The sequence below is a fragment of the Haliaeetus albicilla genome, chromosome W (genome assembly GCF_947461875.1).
Source record: "Haliaeetus albicilla chromosome W, bHalAlb1.1, whole genome shotgun sequence".
In the NCBI taxonomy this organism is placed as follows: Eukaryota; Metazoa; Chordata; class Aves; order Accipitriformes; family Accipitridae; genus Haliaeetus; species Haliaeetus albicilla.
The window spans coordinates 45,925,889-45,945,978 of record NC_091515.1 but is presented as its reverse complement, the minus strand read 5'-3'; the positions used below and the strand labels follow the sequence as shown (position 1 = coordinate 45,945,978).

The 20,090-nt window shown below is 45.7% G+C and overlaps 1 long non-coding RNA gene across 1 annotated transcript in view; it reads right to left on the bottom strand.

The window, feature by feature from the left end:
- Positions 1–1,111: 1,111 nt before the first annotated feature.
- Positions 1,112–20,090, bottom strand: part of LOC138683555 (uncharacterized) — a 65,379-nt gene continuing 46,400 nt past the window's right edge. The window contains exons 2-3 of the long non-coding RNA XR_011323060.1: positions 1,284–1,386; positions 1,112–1,190 (exon numbers count right to left, since the gene is read on the bottom strand). This is a non-coding gene — a long non-coding RNA (uncharacterized lncRNA). The remainder of the gene's footprint in view (positions 1,191–1,283; positions 1,387–20,090) is intronic.

Genomic DNA, 20,090 nt, shown 5'->3' with positions numbered 1-20,090 from the left:
GGAGAGTCCCCAACTGCAGATCCACTGCTCCGAGGAGGACTGATTCAAAATGTCCTCCAGCAGGGCCCCGTTTATACCCTTGTCGAATCTGATCTGTGGTCATTTTAATCCCTATTGGTCAAAAGGTCAACACTTCAGTGTACCTGGCACATCTTGATTGGTCAGTTAAATTTTCAACCTGCGTCCTCTAGGGTTTGGGTTTTTTTTCCTCTCCTCCCTGCCCAGAGAAGTTTTGTTTCCTGTCGGGGCAGGTGGACCTGCCACACAATCCACCCCGTGACCACAGTCACAATTCAACTGGTTTCCTTGGAGTGGTGGTACAGTCACCTCTTGCCTCCAAAGTTAAAAGGGGGTGCAGTTTGGTGAATTTGACACTCATTGTGGGTCATCATTTCATTCTGGTCTAGAATTAAAGTGGAATATCTGACACAGGAATATTCAGTGCACAAACAGGTTTTAAGGGAGTATACTTAACCCTTAGTACAGACTTCACTACCATGCGTTTGATACAACTTATTGCAATACAGATGACAATAATCATAACTACAAGCATTATTAAACATTGGAGAAGGCTGATCATCCATCCCATCAAAGAAAATCCGAACATATCAAAAACCTTTCCCAGCCAATTAGTCCCTAGTGCAGAAGCAATTGCCTCTGAGTCTCTTGCCACTTTATTTATTTTGTTGATTTGATCTTGAAGTGGCATTGACACATTCAGAATGTGAACACAGCAGTCGTCCATCGACAGGTTCAAAACTCCACATACACCTTTCTCTTTCAGTAGCATCAGAACCAGTATGGCTCAATTTTGGATGGTCATTTTACCGGTATGTTGTAACTGATTGTTCAAGAGTCCCAAACTGTCAGATGTAACATCGGCTAAGGCTGATAGTTGTAAACTCAGTTCTACAATGCTCTATTGGTGTTCCGTTGAGTACCATATGCAGTCACCCCCCATGGAATTTCAGGGCATGGTATAGTACCATTCCAACTCCACCCTGTGGTCTCATGGGTTGGTTGGAGGATATAATTACATTTGGTGCTCCATACCGAACTAGCATTTACCACACCTGGTGACCAACTATAGACAACATAAGTATATCCTCTTCCCTGTCCAATCTGAACCTCCAACTGTAATTGTTACATTGCTCCCATGTGAGCTCAAGGGCTCGCGATATATTGATGTCCTGCACAAAAATCAGTAAGGGGTCTTCAGCTGATTTGGGGGTAGGCAAGCAAATTGTTACAGAGCTCAGGTTCATCATTCGGGCAAATCCCACCATCATTTTTGCCACGACATTGTCATCCAGATCTTCACCATCCATGCTTGCCACCATCATCACTACCAGTAGAAGCACTGGAATGGCTCGTTTCTTCATTGTCCTGTAAGAAAGCAGAAAACTAGGCCTCGGTCTTAAAAGCGGGTCACAGGGTTAGAAGTCCAGGATAATCTACCGGGCACTGATGTAGCGAGTCTTTTGCTACCATCTAAGGCTTCCCAGGCATACAAGCCTCTGGGTTTTGCTAAGGTCATAGGAACAATACCAGTGGAGGGCAGTTTCACCATGACAGGTTGGTCCACGTATGTCCCCAGTGGGAACTGGCATCTCTGATCCTCTGGTAGAGTCATTGCCCCTTAATGGTCCCGTAGGACAAAATGCTCAAATTTTTGGACTTCCATAATTTCCCCATCAGTTATTATCACTAAAAACTGCCTGTGGTAATCGTGTGTCCCAGTTATGGCGTGAGACATCAGCATGTCTTTTGATCAAGCCATTGGTTCGCTCAACTATACCATTAGCTTGGGGGTAATATGGGGCATGAAACACCCATTTGATGCCTTCCCCTTGTGCCCAGTCTTGTACCACTGTGACTGTGAAATGCGACCCATTATCACTTTGAATATATTCAGGAATAGGTAGAATAGCAAACCATTCTCGCAAAACCTGGACTGTCTGGTCTCCAGTGGCTGTGCCAACAGCCATTGCTATAGACAATCCTGATACTACCTCCACTCCTACCAAAATATATTTCCTCCCATGGGATGGTTTCAGAGGACCAACGTAATCAACCTGTCACGTGCTCCAAAGAGCCTTGCCTTGTCTGATATGCTGGGCCGGAGCTTGGTTTGGGTGATTAGCCTTAATTCGGCATTGTGGGCAAGCTGTAAGAATTGCTTCACAGGTTTTCATAGACGCTGGCCAACCCCGAGATCAGCATTCATAATAGAGATCTGCTTTCCCTGAGTGGCCTTGCTTGATATGCAACCATTCAGCTAGTCTATCCCAATCTTCCTTCTCACTGGTGACCATCCTGATTTGGGCCAGGTGGTCCACCTGCTGATTCCATTTCGCAGCTGGGGTTCCATCCCTAGCATGTCCCTTCACCCATCCCACCTTTAAAGGTCAGGACCTCCCTATTGCCAGGAGACGTTGCCAGTCCTCTGTCCTCCACACTTTCGCATGACCTACTTCCCACTTACTAGATTCCGACTGACATATGCACTCTGTAGCACCCTTAAAGGTCACGTAAGAGTCAGTATAGACGATGGTAGCACCATTCTCTATGGCCAGCAATAAAGCCTGTAGTTCTCCTACTTATGCACTACCTTCACCCTCTTCCTCGACTGTCTTCCCAGTACCAATTTCCAAAGCCACTGCTTTATATTGCCATTTTGATCCCACTCAACGGGCAGATGCATCTGTGAACCACACTCCCTGCACATCTGAGCCTGCCACAAATTCCAGTGCCTCCTCAATTGGAGAAGGTTTATAAGGTCAACCCAAAAAGGTCGGATCGGGGTTCACAAGTTGCTGTAGTTTGAAAACCTTAGTCGGACCCTCCTTTACTGGGAGCAATTGGCTTATCCCTTCTAGGTATGCATACCATTTCCTAACTGTGGCCTAACTATACCTGCCACAGGCCCTGCCTCCATCCAGGTGGAGGAAAGGGACAAACGGCTTTATTGGACTATGCGGATTCGATGGCCTGGCACGTCAGACCCACAGGAGTGTAAGGCTCTAGTAGACACAGGCACACAGTGTACCCTAATGCCATCAAGCTATAAAGGGGCAGAACCCATCTGTATTTCTGGTGTGACAGGGGGATCCCAAGAGCTAACTGTATTGGAAGCTGAAGTGAGTCTAATTGGGAATGAATGGCATAAACACCCCATTGTGACTGGTCCAGAGGCTCCGTGCATCCTTGGCATAGACTATCTCAGGAGAGGGTATTTCGAGGACCCAAAGGGGTACCATTGGGCCTTTGGTATACCCGCTTTGGAGACGGAGGGCATTGAACAGCTGTCTACCTTGCCCAGCCTCTCTGAGGACCCTTCGGTTGTAGGGTTGCTGAGGGTTGAAGAACAGCAGGTGCCAATTGCTACCACGACGGTGCACCGGAGGCAATATCGCACCAACTGAGACTCCCTGATTACCATCTATAAGATGATTTGTTGACTGGAGAGCCAAGGAGTGATCAGCAAAACTCGCTCACCCTTTAATAGTCCCATATGGCCAGTGCAAAAGTCTAATGGGGAGTGGAGACTAACAGTAGACTATCGTGGCCTGAATGAAGTCAGGCCGCCACTGAGTGCTGCCGTGCCAGACATGTTAGAACTTCAATACAAACTGGAGTCAAAGGCAGGCAAGTGGTACGCCACAACTGATATTGCTAATGCATTTTTCTCAATCCCTTCAGCAACAGAGTGCTGGCCACAGTTTGCTTTCACTTGGAGAGGCATCGACTTGTCCTGGTTTCAGCTGCGATAGAGTTAATTTTCTTTCTAGTAGCTGGTATAGTGTTATGTTTTGGGTTCAGTATGAGAAGAATGTTGATAACACTGATGTTTTCAGTTGTTGCCAAGTAATGTTTAGTCTAAAGTCAAGGATTTTTCAGCTTCTGATGCCCAGCCAGCAAGAAGGCTGGAGGGGCACAAGAAGTTGGGAGGGGACACAGCCAGGGCAGCTGACCCAAAGTGGCCAATGGGGTATTCCATACCATGTGACGTCATGTCTAGTATATAAACTGGGGGGAGTTGGCCTGGGAGCATCGCTGCCCGTGAAGTAACTGGGCATCAGTCAGCGAGCGGTGAGCAATTGCATTGTGCATCAGTTGTTTTGTATATTCCAACCCTTTTATTATTATTGTCATTTTATTATTATTATGATTATTAGTTTCTTCTTTTCTGTTCTATCAAACTGTTCTTATCTCAACCCACAATTTTTACCTTTTTTTTTGCTGATTCTCTCCCCCATCCCACTGAGTGGGGGAGAGTGAGAGAGTGGCTGAATGGTGCTTAGTTATTGGCTGGGGTTAAACCACGACACTAGTACACCTGGAATTGACTGCCCCAGGGGTGGAAACACAGCCCCAGCATTTTCCATGGACTAGTCCAGACTGCACTGGAGAAGGGTGAAGCTCCGGAACACCTGTAATACATTGATGACATCATCGTATGGGGCAACACAGCAGAAGAAGTCTTTGAGAAATGGAAGAAAATAATCCAAACCCTTCTGAAAGCCAGTTTTGCCATAAAAGAAAGTAAGGTCAAGGGACCTGCACAGGAGATCCAGTTTTTAGGAATAAAATGGCAAGATGGACATCGTCAGATCCCAATGGATGTGATCAACAAAATAGCAGCTATGTCTCCACCAACTAATAAAAAGGACACACAGGCCTTCTTAGGTGTCATGGGGTTTTGGAGAATGCATATTCCAAATTACAGTTTGATTGTAAGCCCTCTCTATCAAGTGACCCAGAAGAAGAATGATTTTAAATGGGGCCCTGAGCAAAACCAAAGACTTTGAACAAATTAAACGGGAGATTGTTCATGCAGTAGCCCTTGAACCAGTCCGGGCAGGACAAGATGTTAAGAATGTGCTCTACACTGCAGCCAGAGAGAACAGCCCTACCTGGAGCCTGTGGCAGAAAGCACCTGGAGAGACCCGAGGCCGACCCCTGGGGTTTTGGAGTCGGGGATACAGAGGATCCGAGGCTCACTATACTCCAACTGAAAAAGAGATATTGGCAGCATATGAAGGAGTTCGAGCTGCCTCAGAAGTGGTTGGTACTGAGACACAGCTCCTCTTAGCACCCCGACTGCCAATGCTGGGCTGGATGTTCAAAGGGAGGGTCTCCTCTACACATCACGCGACTGACGCCACGTGGAGTAAGTGGATTGCACTGATCACACAACGGGCTCGCATAGGAAACCCCAATTGCCCAGGAATTGTGGAAGTGATCACAGACTGGCCAGAAGTCAAAGATTTTGGCATATCGCCAGAAGAGGAGGTGACACATGCTGAAGAGGCCCTGTTGTATAATAAACTGCCAGAAAATGAGAGGCAATATGCCCTGTTCACTGATGGGTCCTGTCGCATTGTGGGAAAACATCGGAGGTGGAAGGCTGCTGTATGGAGTCCTACACGACAAGTCACAGAAACTGCTGAAGGAGAAGGTGAATCGAGTCAGTTTGCAGAGGTGAAAGCCATCCAGCTAGCGTTAGACATTGCTGAAAGAGAAAAGTGGCCAGTGCTCTATCTCTATACTGACTCATGGATGGTGGCAAATGCCCTGTGGGGGTGGTTACAGCAATGGAAGCAGAGCAACTGGCAGCGCAGAGATAAACCCATCTGGGCTGCTGCACTGTGGCAAGATATTGTGTCCCAGCTAGAGAATCTGGTTGTAAAAGTACATCACGTAGATGCCCATGTATCCAAGAGCTGGACCACTGAAGAACATCAAAACAACCAGCAGGTGGATCAGGCTGCTAAGATTCAAGGGGCTCAGGTGGTTTTGGACTGGCAACGTATGGGTGAGCTATTTATGGCTCTGATGCCTTGAATAAAGTCATGAGAAGGAAAAACTTTACTGTATCGCTGTACTGGCGAACTTTTGCTTGCTTGAATATCTTCGAAATTTTGGTATGTACTAATTAGACAAGAAAAACCTTGAGCTTTGTCAATGGTATGTGCTAAAGGCGCCAACAGACAGGAGGCCTCAGGCCTGATGTGTGTCAATAGACAAGAAGCCTTGGGCCCTGATGATAAGCTTTGAGTTCTGCTGAGTTTTTGTAATTAAATAACTTGCCAAGGCCAGCTAACTAGGAGAAAGACATGACCCACACTGCGCGTGACCAAAGGGTGGACACTATGTAAATGATAATATGAATATCTATGACTAGAACAATATAAATTTTGCTTGCTGTAGGTAACGGTGTGCATGATAGGTGGAGCGATCCCCCATGCACCCAGTGCTGCAATAAAGAATGCCTGCTTTCTAAAATTCCAAAATCGAGTCTTAGAGGGTTTCTTTGACCGGCTTTTTCAGTAACAATTTGGCACCCCAGATGGGACCCTGCCTTTCAACATTGACAGCTCTGTGTGATCTCTGGACCTCCAGCCGGCACCGAGGATTTCTTGGGGAGAACCTCTGATCCCCGGACCTGAAGATTTCAAGGCAAGTCCCCTGGAAAGGTGAGAAGGCATTCTTTCTTTTCCCTTGGGGTTAGAGTCCCCTGACCATCTGGGGTTAGAGTCCCTGGACTGCCTGCCTTGTCAGATGGTGTGTAAAGCCTGAAGAGGTTGGACTAAAGACACCCGCGGGGGTTAGATTCCCCAACTCTGGAGTCCCTACTGGGTTTAGAGTCCCCAACTTAAGCTTGCTCGGGATTAGAGTCCCTGACTCAAGCCTACGGGGTTAGAGTCCCCGGCCAGTAATACTGTTGTGGTTGTGAATGCTATAATTGTGCCTGGTTACTGGAATTTGGTTATTGGAAATATGGATTTGTTTTGTTTGCTTGGATCATTTAATTGTTCTGTTACTCATATTTAATGTAGGTGGGGGATCATCTAAGGGAGGTATTCTGAAAAAGTCACCTTTGGGATGTATTTTGGGACATTGGAAACAGATTGCCAGACCCCTGGGTGGGGTCCCGACAAGGGAAAATTTGATTAAGTACTGTAATCAATGGTGACCACGGTATAAATTGGATGATGGGGAAAGTGGCCTATGAATGGCCTATAAATAGCTCACCTTATGTTGCCAGTCCAGATCCACCTGAGACACTGTGATGGGTTGACCCTGGCTGGATGCCAGGTGCCCACCAAAGCTGTTCTATCACTCCCCCTCCTCAGCTGGACAGGGGAGAGAAAATATAACAAAGAGCTTGTGGGTCAAGATAAGGACAGGAGAGATCACTCAACCAATTACCGTCATGGGCAAAACAGACTCAGCTTGGGGAAAATGAACTCAATTTATTACAAATCAACCAGAGTAGGGTAATGAGAAATAAAACCAAATCTCAGAGCACCTTCCCTCCACCCCTCCCTTCTTCCCGGGCACAACTTCACTCCCGGATTTCTCTACCAACCCCCCCAGCGGCACAGGGGGACGGGGATGGGGGTTTACGGTCAGTTCATCACACGTTATTTTCTGCTGCTTCATCCTCTTCAGGGGGAGGGCTCATCACACTCTTCCCCTGCTCCAGCGTGGGGTCCCACCCATGGGAGACAGTCCTCCCCGAACTTCTCCAACGTGGGTCCTTCCCACGGGCTGCAGTTCTTCACGAACTGCTCCAGCATGGGTCCTTTCCACGGTGTGCAGTCCTTCAGGAGCACACTGCTCCAGCGCAGGTCCCCCACGGGGTCACAAGTCCTGCCAGAAAACCTGCTCCGTGGGCTCCTCTCTCCACAGATCCGCAGGTCCTGCCAGGAGCCTGCTCCAGCTTGGGGTTCCCACGGGGTCACAGCCTCCTTCGAGAACCCACCTGCTCCGGCGTGGAGTCCTCCACGGGCTGCAGGTGGATACCTGCTCCACTGTGGACCTCCATGGGCTGCAGGGGGACAGCCTGCCTCACCATGGTCTTCACCACGGGCTGCAGGGGAATCTCTGCTCCAGCGCCTGGAGCACCTCCTCCCCCTCCTTCTTCACTGACCTTGTTTTCTGCAGAGTTGTTTCTCTTACATGTTCTCACTCCTCTCTCTTCTGGCTGCTGTTGCCAGCAGTTTTTCACCCCCTTCTTAAATATGTTATCCCAGAGGCGCTACCACTGTCGCTGATGGGCTCAGCTTCGTCCAGCGGTGGGTCCATCTTGGAGCCGGCTGGCATTGGCTCTATCTGACATGGGGGAAGCTTCTAGCAGCTTCTCACAGAAGCCACCCCTGTAGCTCCTCGGCTACCAAAACCTTGTGATGCAAACCCAATACAATCATACCTGGTTTATATGCTTTCAACTCTGTCATTTTTTTGAGGTCTCATAAGAACTTCCCTAAGAAAACAAAAATCTGTTTTTGACAAAAAGATTGCTTTTTATTTAAAAAGGGAATAGGTATTAAAAAGTAATGTTCTTAATAGAGATATCCACATGGCCAAAAATGATAATTTCTATTGACGAAACATTTGGAATGAGAACACTTGACCATGTTTGTACATCTGGATGTAGTCTTACTATTAAGGCTCCAGGTCTGAAATGGTTATGGGTTTCATCAAATCACAAACATACAGTATTAAGAGTTGCAATCTGATGTTTTCCTATAACCCAAAGTCAGACAGATATTGTCCCTTTGGTTGTTGCTTTGGAAGAAAGACTTCCAGCTATAGCTTACCCCTTGATAGGTGCATGGGTTGCAGGGCCCCTATGCGCTCCAGGTGATCAGATTACAGTCAATCAGAGATGGAGCATTCAGTTATCTTGTCCCCCTGTGGAAAGCTTTTTTTGAAAAGCTGTCAAACAAAACATTCCAGTACAGTCCTGGGCATTACACTGAAATCACATCTGAATTTGTATTTAAACCATAGACCAATATTTTGGAAGCATCTTCAAGCTGTTTTCTGCTTCACTTTCATAGCAGTACTTGATACTTCAATGTATAAACAGCTGCCTAATCTTAAATTCTTTGCTGGTTTAAAATTATGTTAAAAAAAAAACCTCAAAGACTTATTAAGTCAGCTCTTTTTTTCCTTTTTTAGATCTTTTTGCATACTCATGCTCTTCTGGTGGGTCATATTATTGAAGAGAATGAAACAATAATACACAGAGAACACCTGCAGTTCCCCTATTCAGAGAACGGCTGTGTTCCCCATACTTAAAGCTGAAGACAAAGGCACAGCAGCACATCTCAACTAGGCATAGGACTTCAATACATGTCTTTGTGATTTTTGAGCTTATTAATTTTAATGGGGTTGCCCTTAAGCCTAAATAAAGATTTAAATGCTTTCCTGAGTTGAAAGAAGGCTCATAAAGGTATTATTTGCTAATAGGCTAACTTATATAGTTGGAAAAAACAGGCAAGCATTTAGCTAAGTATTCTTCAGCTTGCTGAATTGAATACTTTGCCAGTTAGGCCTATATTTTCTAGTCACTCTTCATTTTGGTGCCAAGTTTTAAATACCATGGAACTCCTGGCTCTCAGAAAGTGAAAGGCTATCATAATGGCCTTTCGATAGATCAACATTCTTGAAAGCACCCATAGTTAGACATTAAAAACTGATGCACTGTAGGATGACTTGTTAATTTTAAAAACCAAGGCAAATATAGTTTACTGGTGATCTTATCTTCACAGGTAACAATGCTGCAAAGCAGAGGAATGGAGGAGCATTAAAGTCTAACTTACCTAGTTTGCTCTCTGTAATTTATTCTGATTTGGGGTTATATGCTGAGCATTCATCCACTGCAAGGCAATTCTCTCTCTTCCACCTCTCCAGGTTAATGCTGCTGCCTCTGCTCTACAATGGGACCTTCTTTGCTGAGTCCAGCCAGTTGGCAGATCTGCAGCTCCCGCAATGTGATGCATGGGCTTTCGATGCAGGCAGGGCCTTTCCCTCCACTCTTTGACCCCCTTCCCTTGTACAAATATGTCAGGAGACCAAACAAATGTAACCTGATTCCACAAAATTGAGAAATCTGCAGTTTGGACAAGGAAGGTATACCACTCAGTTCAGCTTTCTGGTGCCATTTATTGTATGTTCAGGTTACATACATAGTAAGTTGTTACTGAGATGCTAAATCGACCTATGTCTCTTTCTAGCTAGTGAATCTTAAACAGCTCGGGGATCACAGGGTTGTTGTGCAACTCTTTATACACTCAAGCTGACCCTGACTGGCTCTGATGCCTTCGACTTTCCACTGTCACACACACCAGCAGTAAACACACACCACAGCTGCTGTTGGAAGTATCTGTATCATGCACTCCCACTGTCTTGCTTGCTGCTCTTAAACAACTCTCTTCCCAGAAGTCTCCTGACCTCAAGCTAGGGCCTGCAGTAAATGGATCCTTGGCTGAGGATGTTGCTTTTAACAGGTGGGATTCTAAAAAAAAAAGAAACCGCAAAAAGCAAAAATATGCCTGATATCTACGGACAGTAGAAATGACAAAGAATTAAGAATACTCTCCATATAATAGGGACCTCACAAACTCTTAGCTGGTAGGGAAGTGTAAAGCTTTGCTGTGTGACTGACACCAGGAATTGGGGTACCTAGTACAGGATGCAGATCCAACCTTGTGAAAATTCCATTTTACACATAATTCTCTTTCACCAATTTGGTGCTGGACTCTGAGGATCTAAATCAATAACTCACTGGTTGTTGGCTGCTGAAAGGGCTGGAAATTTGGGAGATGGCATTGAATACCTGCCTGGTTTTTACGCTTCTCCCTGAGCATCCTCTAATGGTCACTATCAGGAGTAGGCTAACAGATCAGCTGTCTCTTTGCTCTGACCCAGAAAGATTGTGATTAGATTCATCATGTTACTCTTATTCTGAGCCCTTCCTTCTACTTTCATACACCCACTTAGTGGCCAGCTTTCTTCCTCCAGTGCTGTTGGGGATTATAGATCCCAAAATACTCTGCATGGTGCATGAGTTTCAAATATTAACTAAGCATGCATGCTTACATACATCAGAATGACACTTCAGCCTAGAGAACTGATACAGACTTTTGGAAATTATAATTCCACCTGAAGTTGTGCTGCAGTCACACTTACCCTGTGTTATATTAAGGTTTATAACTCAAAAATAAGAAAAGAAAGAAAAAGAAAGAAGTATACCACATCTATTACAAGCTTCTAGAGAAAATACTAAGTCCTAGAACGTAATTATATAGAATATGAAGGCAACATGCAGAAGTTGCTTCAGGGGAACTGCCAACTCAATATTAAAAGAAGCAAACAAAAAAATCTTCACCATGAGAACAATTAAACATTGGAATATGCTACCCAGGGAAACAGTAGTGTACCTGTATCGGGTTTGCGTCACAAGGTTTTGGTAGCAGAGGGGCTACAGGGGTGGCTTCTGTGAGAAGCTGCTAGAAGCTTCCCCTATGTCCCATGGAGCCAATGCCAGCCGGCTCCGAGACGGACCCGCCGCTGGCCAAGGCTGAGCCCATCAGCGACAGTGGTAGCGCCTCTGGGATAACATATTTGAGAAGGGAAAAAAAGTTGCTGTGGCACAGAAACTGCAGCCAGAGAGAGGAGTGAGAACATGTAAGAGAAACAACCCTGCAGACACCAAGGTCAGTGAAGAAGGAGAGGGAGGAGATGCTCCAGGCGCTGGAGCAAAGGTTCCCCTGCAGCCCGTGGTGAAGACCGTGGTGAAGACCATGGTGAGGCAGGCTGTCCCCCTGCAGCCCATGGAGGTCCATGGTGGAGCAGATATCCACCTGCAGCCCATGGAGGACCCCACGCTGGAGTAGGTGGATGCCCGAAGGAGGCTGTGACCCCATGGGAAGCCCCTGCTGGAGCAGGCTCCTGGCAGGACCTGCAGATCCATGGAGAGAGGAGCCCACGCTGGAGCAGGTTTGCTGGCAGGACTTGTGAGCCCACAGGGGACCCACGCTGGAGCAGTTTGTGAAGAACTGCAGCCCATGGGAAGGACCCACGTTGGAGAAGTTCATGGAGGACTGTCTCCCATGGGAGGGACCCCACGCTGGAGCAGGGGAAGAGTGTGAGGAGTTCTGCCCCTGAAGATGATGGAGCAGCAGAGACAACATGTGATGCACTGACCCTAACCTCCATTCCCTGTCCCCCTGCGCTGCTGGGGGGAGGTAGGTAGAGAATCCGGGAGTGAAACTGTGCCTGGGAAGAAGGGAGGGGTGGGGGAAAGGTGTTTTAAGATTTGGTTTTATTTCTCATTATCCTACTCTGATTTGATTGGCAATAAATTCAATTAATTTCCCCAAGTCAAGTCTGTTTTGCCCGTGATGGTAATTGGTTGAGTGATTGTATTGGTTTTGTGTGGCAAGGTTTTGGTAGCAGGGGGGGGTTACAGGGGTGGCTTCTGTAAGAAGCTGCTGGAAGCTTCCCTTGTGTTCGAGAGAGCCAATGCCAGCCGGCTCCAAGATGGACCCGCCGCCGGCCAAGGCCGAGCCCATCAGCAATAGTGGTAATGCCTCTGTGATAACATTTTTAAGAAGGAAAGAAAGTTGGGATGGAGAGAAACAGCTGCCGGAGAGAGGAGTGAGAACATGTAAGAGAAAGAACCCTGCAGACACCAAGGTCAGTGAAGAAGGAGAGGGAGGAGATGCTCCAGGCGCTGGAGCAAAGGTTCCCCTGCAGCCCGTGGTGAAGACCGTGGTGAAGACCATGGTGAGGCAGGCTGTCCCCCTGCAGCCCATGGAGGTCCACGGTGGAGCAGATATCCACCTGCAGCCCGTGGAGGACTCCACGCTGGAGCAGGTGGGTTCTCGAAGGAGGCTGTGACCCCGTGGGAACCCCAAGCTGGAGCAGGCTCCTGGCAGGACCTGCGGATCTGTGGAGAGAGGAGCCCACGGAGCAGGTTTTCTGGCAGGACTTGTGACCCCGTGGGGGACCTGCGCTGGAGCAGTGTGCTCCTGAAGGACTGCACACCGTGGAAAGGACCCATGCTGGAGCAGTTCGTGAAGAACTGCAGCCCGTGGGAAGGACCCACGTTGGAGAAGTTCGGGGAGGACTGTCTCCCATGGGTGGGACCCCACGCTGGAGCAGGGGAAGAGTGTGATGAGCCCTCCCCCTGAAGAGGATGAAGCAGCAGAAAATAACGTGTGATGAACTGACCGTAAACCCCCATCCCCGTCCCCCTGTGCCGCTGGGGGGGTTGGTAGAGAAATCCGGGAGTGAAGTTGTGCCCGGGAAGAAGGGAGGGGTGGAGGGAAGGTGCTCTGAGATTTGGTTTTATTTCTCATTACCCTACTCTGGTTGATTTGTAATAAATTGAGTTCATTTTCCCCAAGCTGAGTCTGTTTTGCCCATGACGGTAATTGGTTGAGTGATCTCTCCTGTCCTTATCTTGACCCACAAGCTCTTTGTTATATTTTCTCTCCCCTGTCCAGCTGAGGAGGGGTGTTGTGGATTTCTTGGCTGGGCAAAGGAATGTGAGTAATCCAGCCGTTAGGTGGGAACGAAGCATCAGTTTACAAAACGCTGGAGCAGACAAGGACGCTGTGTCCTTGTACGCTGGGAAAAAGGAAGATAAGAAGAGCCTGACAAACAACACCTGGATGCTGAAGAATGAGATAAGTGACTGCTGGACACCTCGTGAAGAAGCTTGCTCAGCCAATAGAGAATAAGATAGTGTCACGTGAAACGGGGTATTGTACCAATTAGAGTATTGTATAGGGCGCGTGCACAAGTGCATAAGGTATATAACTGTATCAAACGTTGTAGTGAATGAACTTCACTTGATCACATTGGTCTGTATGTGATGTCCCTCCACAACAGAGGGGGAGTGATAGAACGGCTTTGGTGGGCACCTGGCATCCAGCCAGGGTCAACCCATCACAGTGATCTCTCCCTGTCCCTATCTTGACCCACGAGCCTTTTGTTATATTTTCTCTCCCCCTGTCCAGTTGAAGAGGGGGAGTGATAGAGTGGCTTTGGTGGGCACCTGGCATCCAGCCAGGGTCAACCCACCACAGTACCTTACTGGAAATATTCAAGACTGCTTGACAGGACCCCTGATTAACCTAATCTAAGGCCCTGATTTCAACAGACCATTGTACCAGATCTCCAGCAGTCCCTTCCAACCTAGACTCTTCCATGATTCTACAGTTCTATGAAATTCTGGAAAGTTGTAATATATTTGATGTTGGATGTAGCCCAGCTGCCCTCCAGCCTCTTCAAAAACAGTTCCTTCACCTGTAATTAGCTCATCTTACAAATACTTCATCAATACTACAATTTACTATAATTGCATAATAAGCAGACAATGCTTTGAAAAGTTGCTGTACATTATTCTATTAAAATTTTTTCCACAGCTCAGCATGACAGTAATATCACTGGAGGCAAATGGATGAGAATCAGCTTATTCCTTCCTGTATCTTCATATCTGACCTTTCTATCTCCTTACTGATGTAGGACTGTAAGCCTCTGAGTAACAACATCTATTCTGGCATCTTGGGTTGAAGACTGACAGGTTGTCCTTAAAGATAGTGGGAACCCTCAGAATGTAGACTTTAACGATATATTGAGACACCTAATAGGATTAACTAAAGCCAGCTGGATATCTTATTCCTAGCAATTATCAAATATTTAGGTACTGTAGAAGTTTACACTGAAACGCATTTCTGAACTTTTAAATTATTACCTTAAAAATGCAGCCAATACCTCTTGCAGACTGTAAGAATGGACCATGAAGAGCAGTGTCAATGAGAAGAGTCTAAAGAAGGGATCAGACTCAAGCTAATAAAGATCCTAAAGATTCTCCCAAAGGTTCCTATAAGCCATTATTTTGAGTCTAAAATCAAAATCCCAGGCAGGAAAGGCTGAGTTGAACTTTTCAATGCAAATGGAAGTCTTAGCAACAACTATCTGCAAACCAGCGGTGATGGTGGTCTTTAAGCTGACTTTCAGGTGGAACAGGTTTTGGTTTGGTTTTTTTACATAAAAGGTTTTTATCCAACTGAGCAACTTCTGCAAGAATATTTATTCTGAGTGATGTTGTGGTGGGTTGACCTTGGCTGGACACCAGGTGCCCATCAAGCCACTCTATCACCCCCCCTCCTCAGCTGGACAGGGGGAGAGAAAATATAACAAAAGGCTCGTGGGTCGAGATAAGAACAGGGAGATCACTCACCAATTACTGTCACGGGCAAAACAGACTCGACTTGGGGAAATTAATTGAATTTATTGCCAATCAAATCAGAGTAGGATAATGAGAAATAAAACCAAATCTTAAAAAAACTTTCCCCCCACCCCTCCCTTCTTCCCAGGCACAACTTCACTCCTAATTTGTCTGCCTCGTCCTCCCCAAGTGGCACAGGGAATGGGGGTTGCAGTCAGTTCGTCACACATTATCTCTGCCACTGCTTCCTCCTCACACTGTTCCCCTGCTCCAGTATAGGGTCCCACCCACAGGAGACAGTCCTCCATGAACTTCAACATGAGTCCTTCTCACGGGCTACAGTTCTTCATGAACTGCTCCAGCGTGGGTCCTTCCCACGGGGTGCAGTCCTTCAGGAGCACACTGCTCCAGCATGGGTCCCCTGCGGGGTCACAAATCCTGCCAGCAAACTGGATCCAGCGTGGGCTCCTCTCTCCATGGATCTGCAGGTCCTGCCAGAAAACCTGCTCCAGCGCGGGCTTCCCATGGGGTCACAGCCTCCTTCGGGAACCCACCTACTCCAGCGTGGGGTCCTCCAAAGGATGCAGGTGGATATCTGCTCCACCATGGACCTCCATGGGCTGCAGGGGGACAGCCTGCCTCACCATGGTCTTCACCACAGGCTGCAGGGGAACCTTTGCTCCAGTGCCTGGAGCATCTCCTCCCTCTCCTTCTTCACTGACCTTGGTGTCTGCAGGGTTGTTTCTCTTACATGTTCTCACTCCTCCCTCTGGCTGCAGTTTCTGTGCCACAGCAACTTTTTTTCCCTTCTTAAATATGTTATCCCAGAGGCGCTACCACTGTCGCTGATGGGCTCGGCCTTGGCCAGCGGCGGGTCCGTCTCGGAGCCGGCTGGCATTGGCTCCATGGGACATAGGGGAAGCTTCTAGCAGCTTCTCACAGAAGCCACCCCTGTAGCCCCTCTGCTACCAAAACCTTGTCAGGCAAACCCCTGGTTCCCCTCCAGGTTGCGGCACAAGTTTCACATGATTTGCTACAGATCCCACTTTAAGTTTTTGGATTTACTTGAGGTTAGAGAAGAAAAAAAATTAAAATGAGAAAAAGCTCATTATAAATGTGTCTCAAACTCTAAAACACCAGTACTGCATCCACTATCCAGATTGATCTGGAAATTCAAAGGGATACATAACATTGTTTAGAAAAAACCCCAGGATATTAGGAAAACTGACAGGCTTGTCACCTCCACATTAAACCCAGGGTTACTGAAAAATCATGTTGAAACAGGAGATGTTAAGTCACACAATTTAAATAGGAGAGGAGGTGAAAGCTTTTCAGCTACTGAAGAATGTCACTGAAGGTGGCAATTGGTAGTAAGAACTTCAGAGACAAGCATAGAAATCAAAATACCTTCACTGCTATCCATTATTGGGGAGGTTTGAGGGATGGAAGAGTGCTGTTTGGAAAGGAAAAGCCATTTCATAATCAGTACTCAAAATTGCTTGCACCTTGTCTTGGATTGCACAATACACTCTGAACACCTTCAGGCCACCCCGCTTCAGTGATTTGTTGTTGATCCATACTTCAAAATACAGAGCTGTTCAGTCCATCAGTTATAAAACTGATGACTCACGAAAAAGGCTTGGTTTGACAATTAGCACTGACAAAGAGAGAAGGCATAGCTCTCTTGCATTTGGAGACATGATAGCATCACATGAAGGCATAATTTTGCCAACTGTAGTTGCTAGTACCATCATGCAGCTGCATAGTTTTTGGTATGATATGAAGTCAAGCAGCTATCCCACATTGCCTGCTATGGACTCTCTGTAATAAGCATATATTCAGTTAGTAATAGTCCAGCCAGAAGACATCAAACCTGTGCTGTAGTTGGATCTGAATGCCCAAATAATAATAGTCAAAACAAAGAGAGAGAAAAGCAGTAATCCTTATAGTTTTGAAGGCTCTTCAAAGTCTGTTCAGGTATTTCAAGCAATAATAGCAGCAGCCACCCTCAGGCCTAGACATATGTGTGAGATGCAACACTGGGTTGTTCAGACAGTATTCACGTCTTCACAAAATACTTCATGTACTGTCAGAGGTGAATTATTAAGCGAAGTCATCATTGTGGGGTTAACTAAAAGGGTTTTATTAATGATTAAATGATGATCAAATGATAATTAAATGGTAAGCAAATGGTGATTAAGCAATAATTGAATGGTAATTAAACAGTGATTTGGCAATGATTTAAATGATAATTTAGACCATGATTAGACAGTAGTCAAACACTCTACTACTTACTACACTTCCAATAATTAAGTTATAGCTATATGTATATATTAATGTTGCTAGCATACAATATACCTTTAGGCCTAATGTAAAATGTCACTTACCTCATTATAGATATCAGATGCTGAGTAAGGGGGGGGAGTCAACCTCAAGGAGTAACCTTGAGAGGCATCCCTGCTCAAGGGGGAGATCACCACCTTGCAGCCATACAGGAGAGCTCAAGGGGCTTGGGCGCTACAGGTATTTATAGCGTAAAGTGATTGACTTGTAGTCACCCCCCCCCCCCCTTTGGTGTATGTGCAGCTGTAGCAGTTTTAGTTTTGTCTAGTCCCAGCTTAGGCTGGTACTGTTAGCTCCTGATAAGACATGGCCTAGACTCCTTGGCTCCTGAGAAGATATGGCCTAGCACAATTCTCAAGGTTTGCACAGCAAGGCTGATTACAATCAGGCCTACTTGTCAGTGATGCCTGAATCAAAGTACCCTTCACTCAGAGTGAGTGCATCCATCACACATACCGCAATTTAAGTCTTAAAGCAGATGGATCCCAATTTATTTTTAGTGTACATATATCTGAGGCTCACATTCTTACACCACTTAGTACTGACCATTCTCGTAAGTGAGATATAGACTAGGCAGCTCTATTTCTGATAGCTTAGCTATTCAGTTGTTTTGACACGATGTTTTTGTAGGGGCTAGGCCTGTAGTTCTCCTTCTAGTAATACTTAGTGAAAAACAAAGGCTATGTTTCCAAAGAATTAGAAACAGGCAGTCTAGGAAACTTGAAATAGTAATATAAGTACTATCAGCATGAAATTGTGCCTCTTCAGAAACAGATTGATATTAGATTCTATTTTCACACTCAGCATACAATAGAAAACAGCTGCCTGAGCTCCGCCTCCCTGCAAGAACATGGCTTCAACAGCTATCAGTCACCTTTATTGCGCCACATACATGCAAAAATCAATGAAGTAGATAAACCATTTCTATTTGACTCCTTGAAATACAGCAAGAAGTACTTTCCTCTTTCATTGGATATCTGAGCAAGCTACCATTGGAATTATCTGCATTGGAGGTTTATGCTCTGTGTCGGAGAAACAAAACAGTATAGACATCTGCAGAAGACCAAGGACGCTTACCTTCTGCTTTCCCCCCCCAAAAGTGAGGCAGCCACCTCTAAGCAGCATGGATATAAGCTGCAGGATAACATGCATGCTTCTTATTTTGTAGCTGAATAGAAAAGAATTACCATAACTGAATTTGTAATTTCTTTTTGTTCCTTTTGTTATTTATTACCAAGAGAACAAACAAAAAGCAGTGCTTACTGAAGAATGCCAATTACTGGCCAAAAGTGACTTATGGTAAGCACTCTAAAGTCCACTTTTCAGAAAATTCTATTTTTTCCTGCATGGAGACTGGGAAATAGTGTAAAATAGTTTCAAGATTGAAAACAAACCATTTTTGTTTATTAGTACCTTTTAAATATGAGATTTTCTATTTAGAGAGCAGTTAACTGCCTAGTAAAAGCTGTCATAGCAGTGACTTATGCAAGGAACAAATAGTTCCTAAAGCAGAGCTGTTTACAAGAGCAAATTCAGCATCTAACATCTTTGGAATTCTCATTTAGAATATTGGAGTAATAAAGGCCCAATATTCCTTTTTCTTCCTCTCTTCTCCCTGCCAATGTAAAAGAACAACACACTTTTTTTCCCCTGTGGTTTTGGAGGAGCCTAAAACTTTTCTAGCTTTCACTCTGTCACCAAAACCCAAACCACAAGCTAGCTCTTTAGCTCTATTCACCAGTTTGCTGTAATCCAGATTTAATGCATCATGTGTTGGACACAGTCACAAGAATAAAGCAATTGACTTTTAATTTTTTTCTGTTCCCCCCTTTTTGCATGCGTGTGTGAAATGTGGAATAGGGCAGCCAATTTCCCCCCCCCATTCAATCCTTAATTTGGGATAATTTCATTTAGAGGAATTTAAATCTGATACAGACTCAATGCAGCTTGATGAGTCCAGTTGCACTAAACTCATTTGTTGAGCAAGAATGCAAGACACAGACACTTGTAATATTGTACTGTTTAATCATACCTGCTTCAATTGATGCTATAAAGAACTATGGTGGTGTATACGACAGAGACTAAATCAGGGTAAACAGCTATTCAAACTAAGCTAGCAGACCAGCAAGCATCTTTGACCAGCCTGTAAGAGGTCCTACTAACCAGCTCTTAGTGGTCATCCTGACAGCTATTACAAAACTCCAACATAGCAGGACTGTTAATTTTAGCTTGACCAGCAAGTGGTTATTTAGATACTTAGCTCAAATGCTGGTAAACATATTCCTTCTCTCAAGCACTGAAACAGTTGGGGTTTTTTTAGTTTTAGATTAGATGGTATCTTTAAATACTAAATTACATGTTGCTATGCTGTGATGGTCTGACAAATTATAGCCGATGTCTCAAACATTTGTTAAAGAACTTTGGTGGAGAAGACAGCCTCTGTAAAAGTGCTGGAGTTGTGTGAACAGGAAAATGTGGCTGGAGAAGGCCCCACAGAGGGTGGGACCATGCTTCTCCAAAGCCACAACTCCTTATCTTAAACGACCATGAGGAAAAGCACAACATATGCACCTAGAGGAAAGGCCAGATTGCAGTCATGCCTGCAGGGAGAGAGAGAAGCAACTCCCCAATGACCCCCCAAGCCCACCAACCCATTTCCAGAGAATCCCAGGAATGTGAACGGCGCATGTCGTGACCACTGACTCATTTT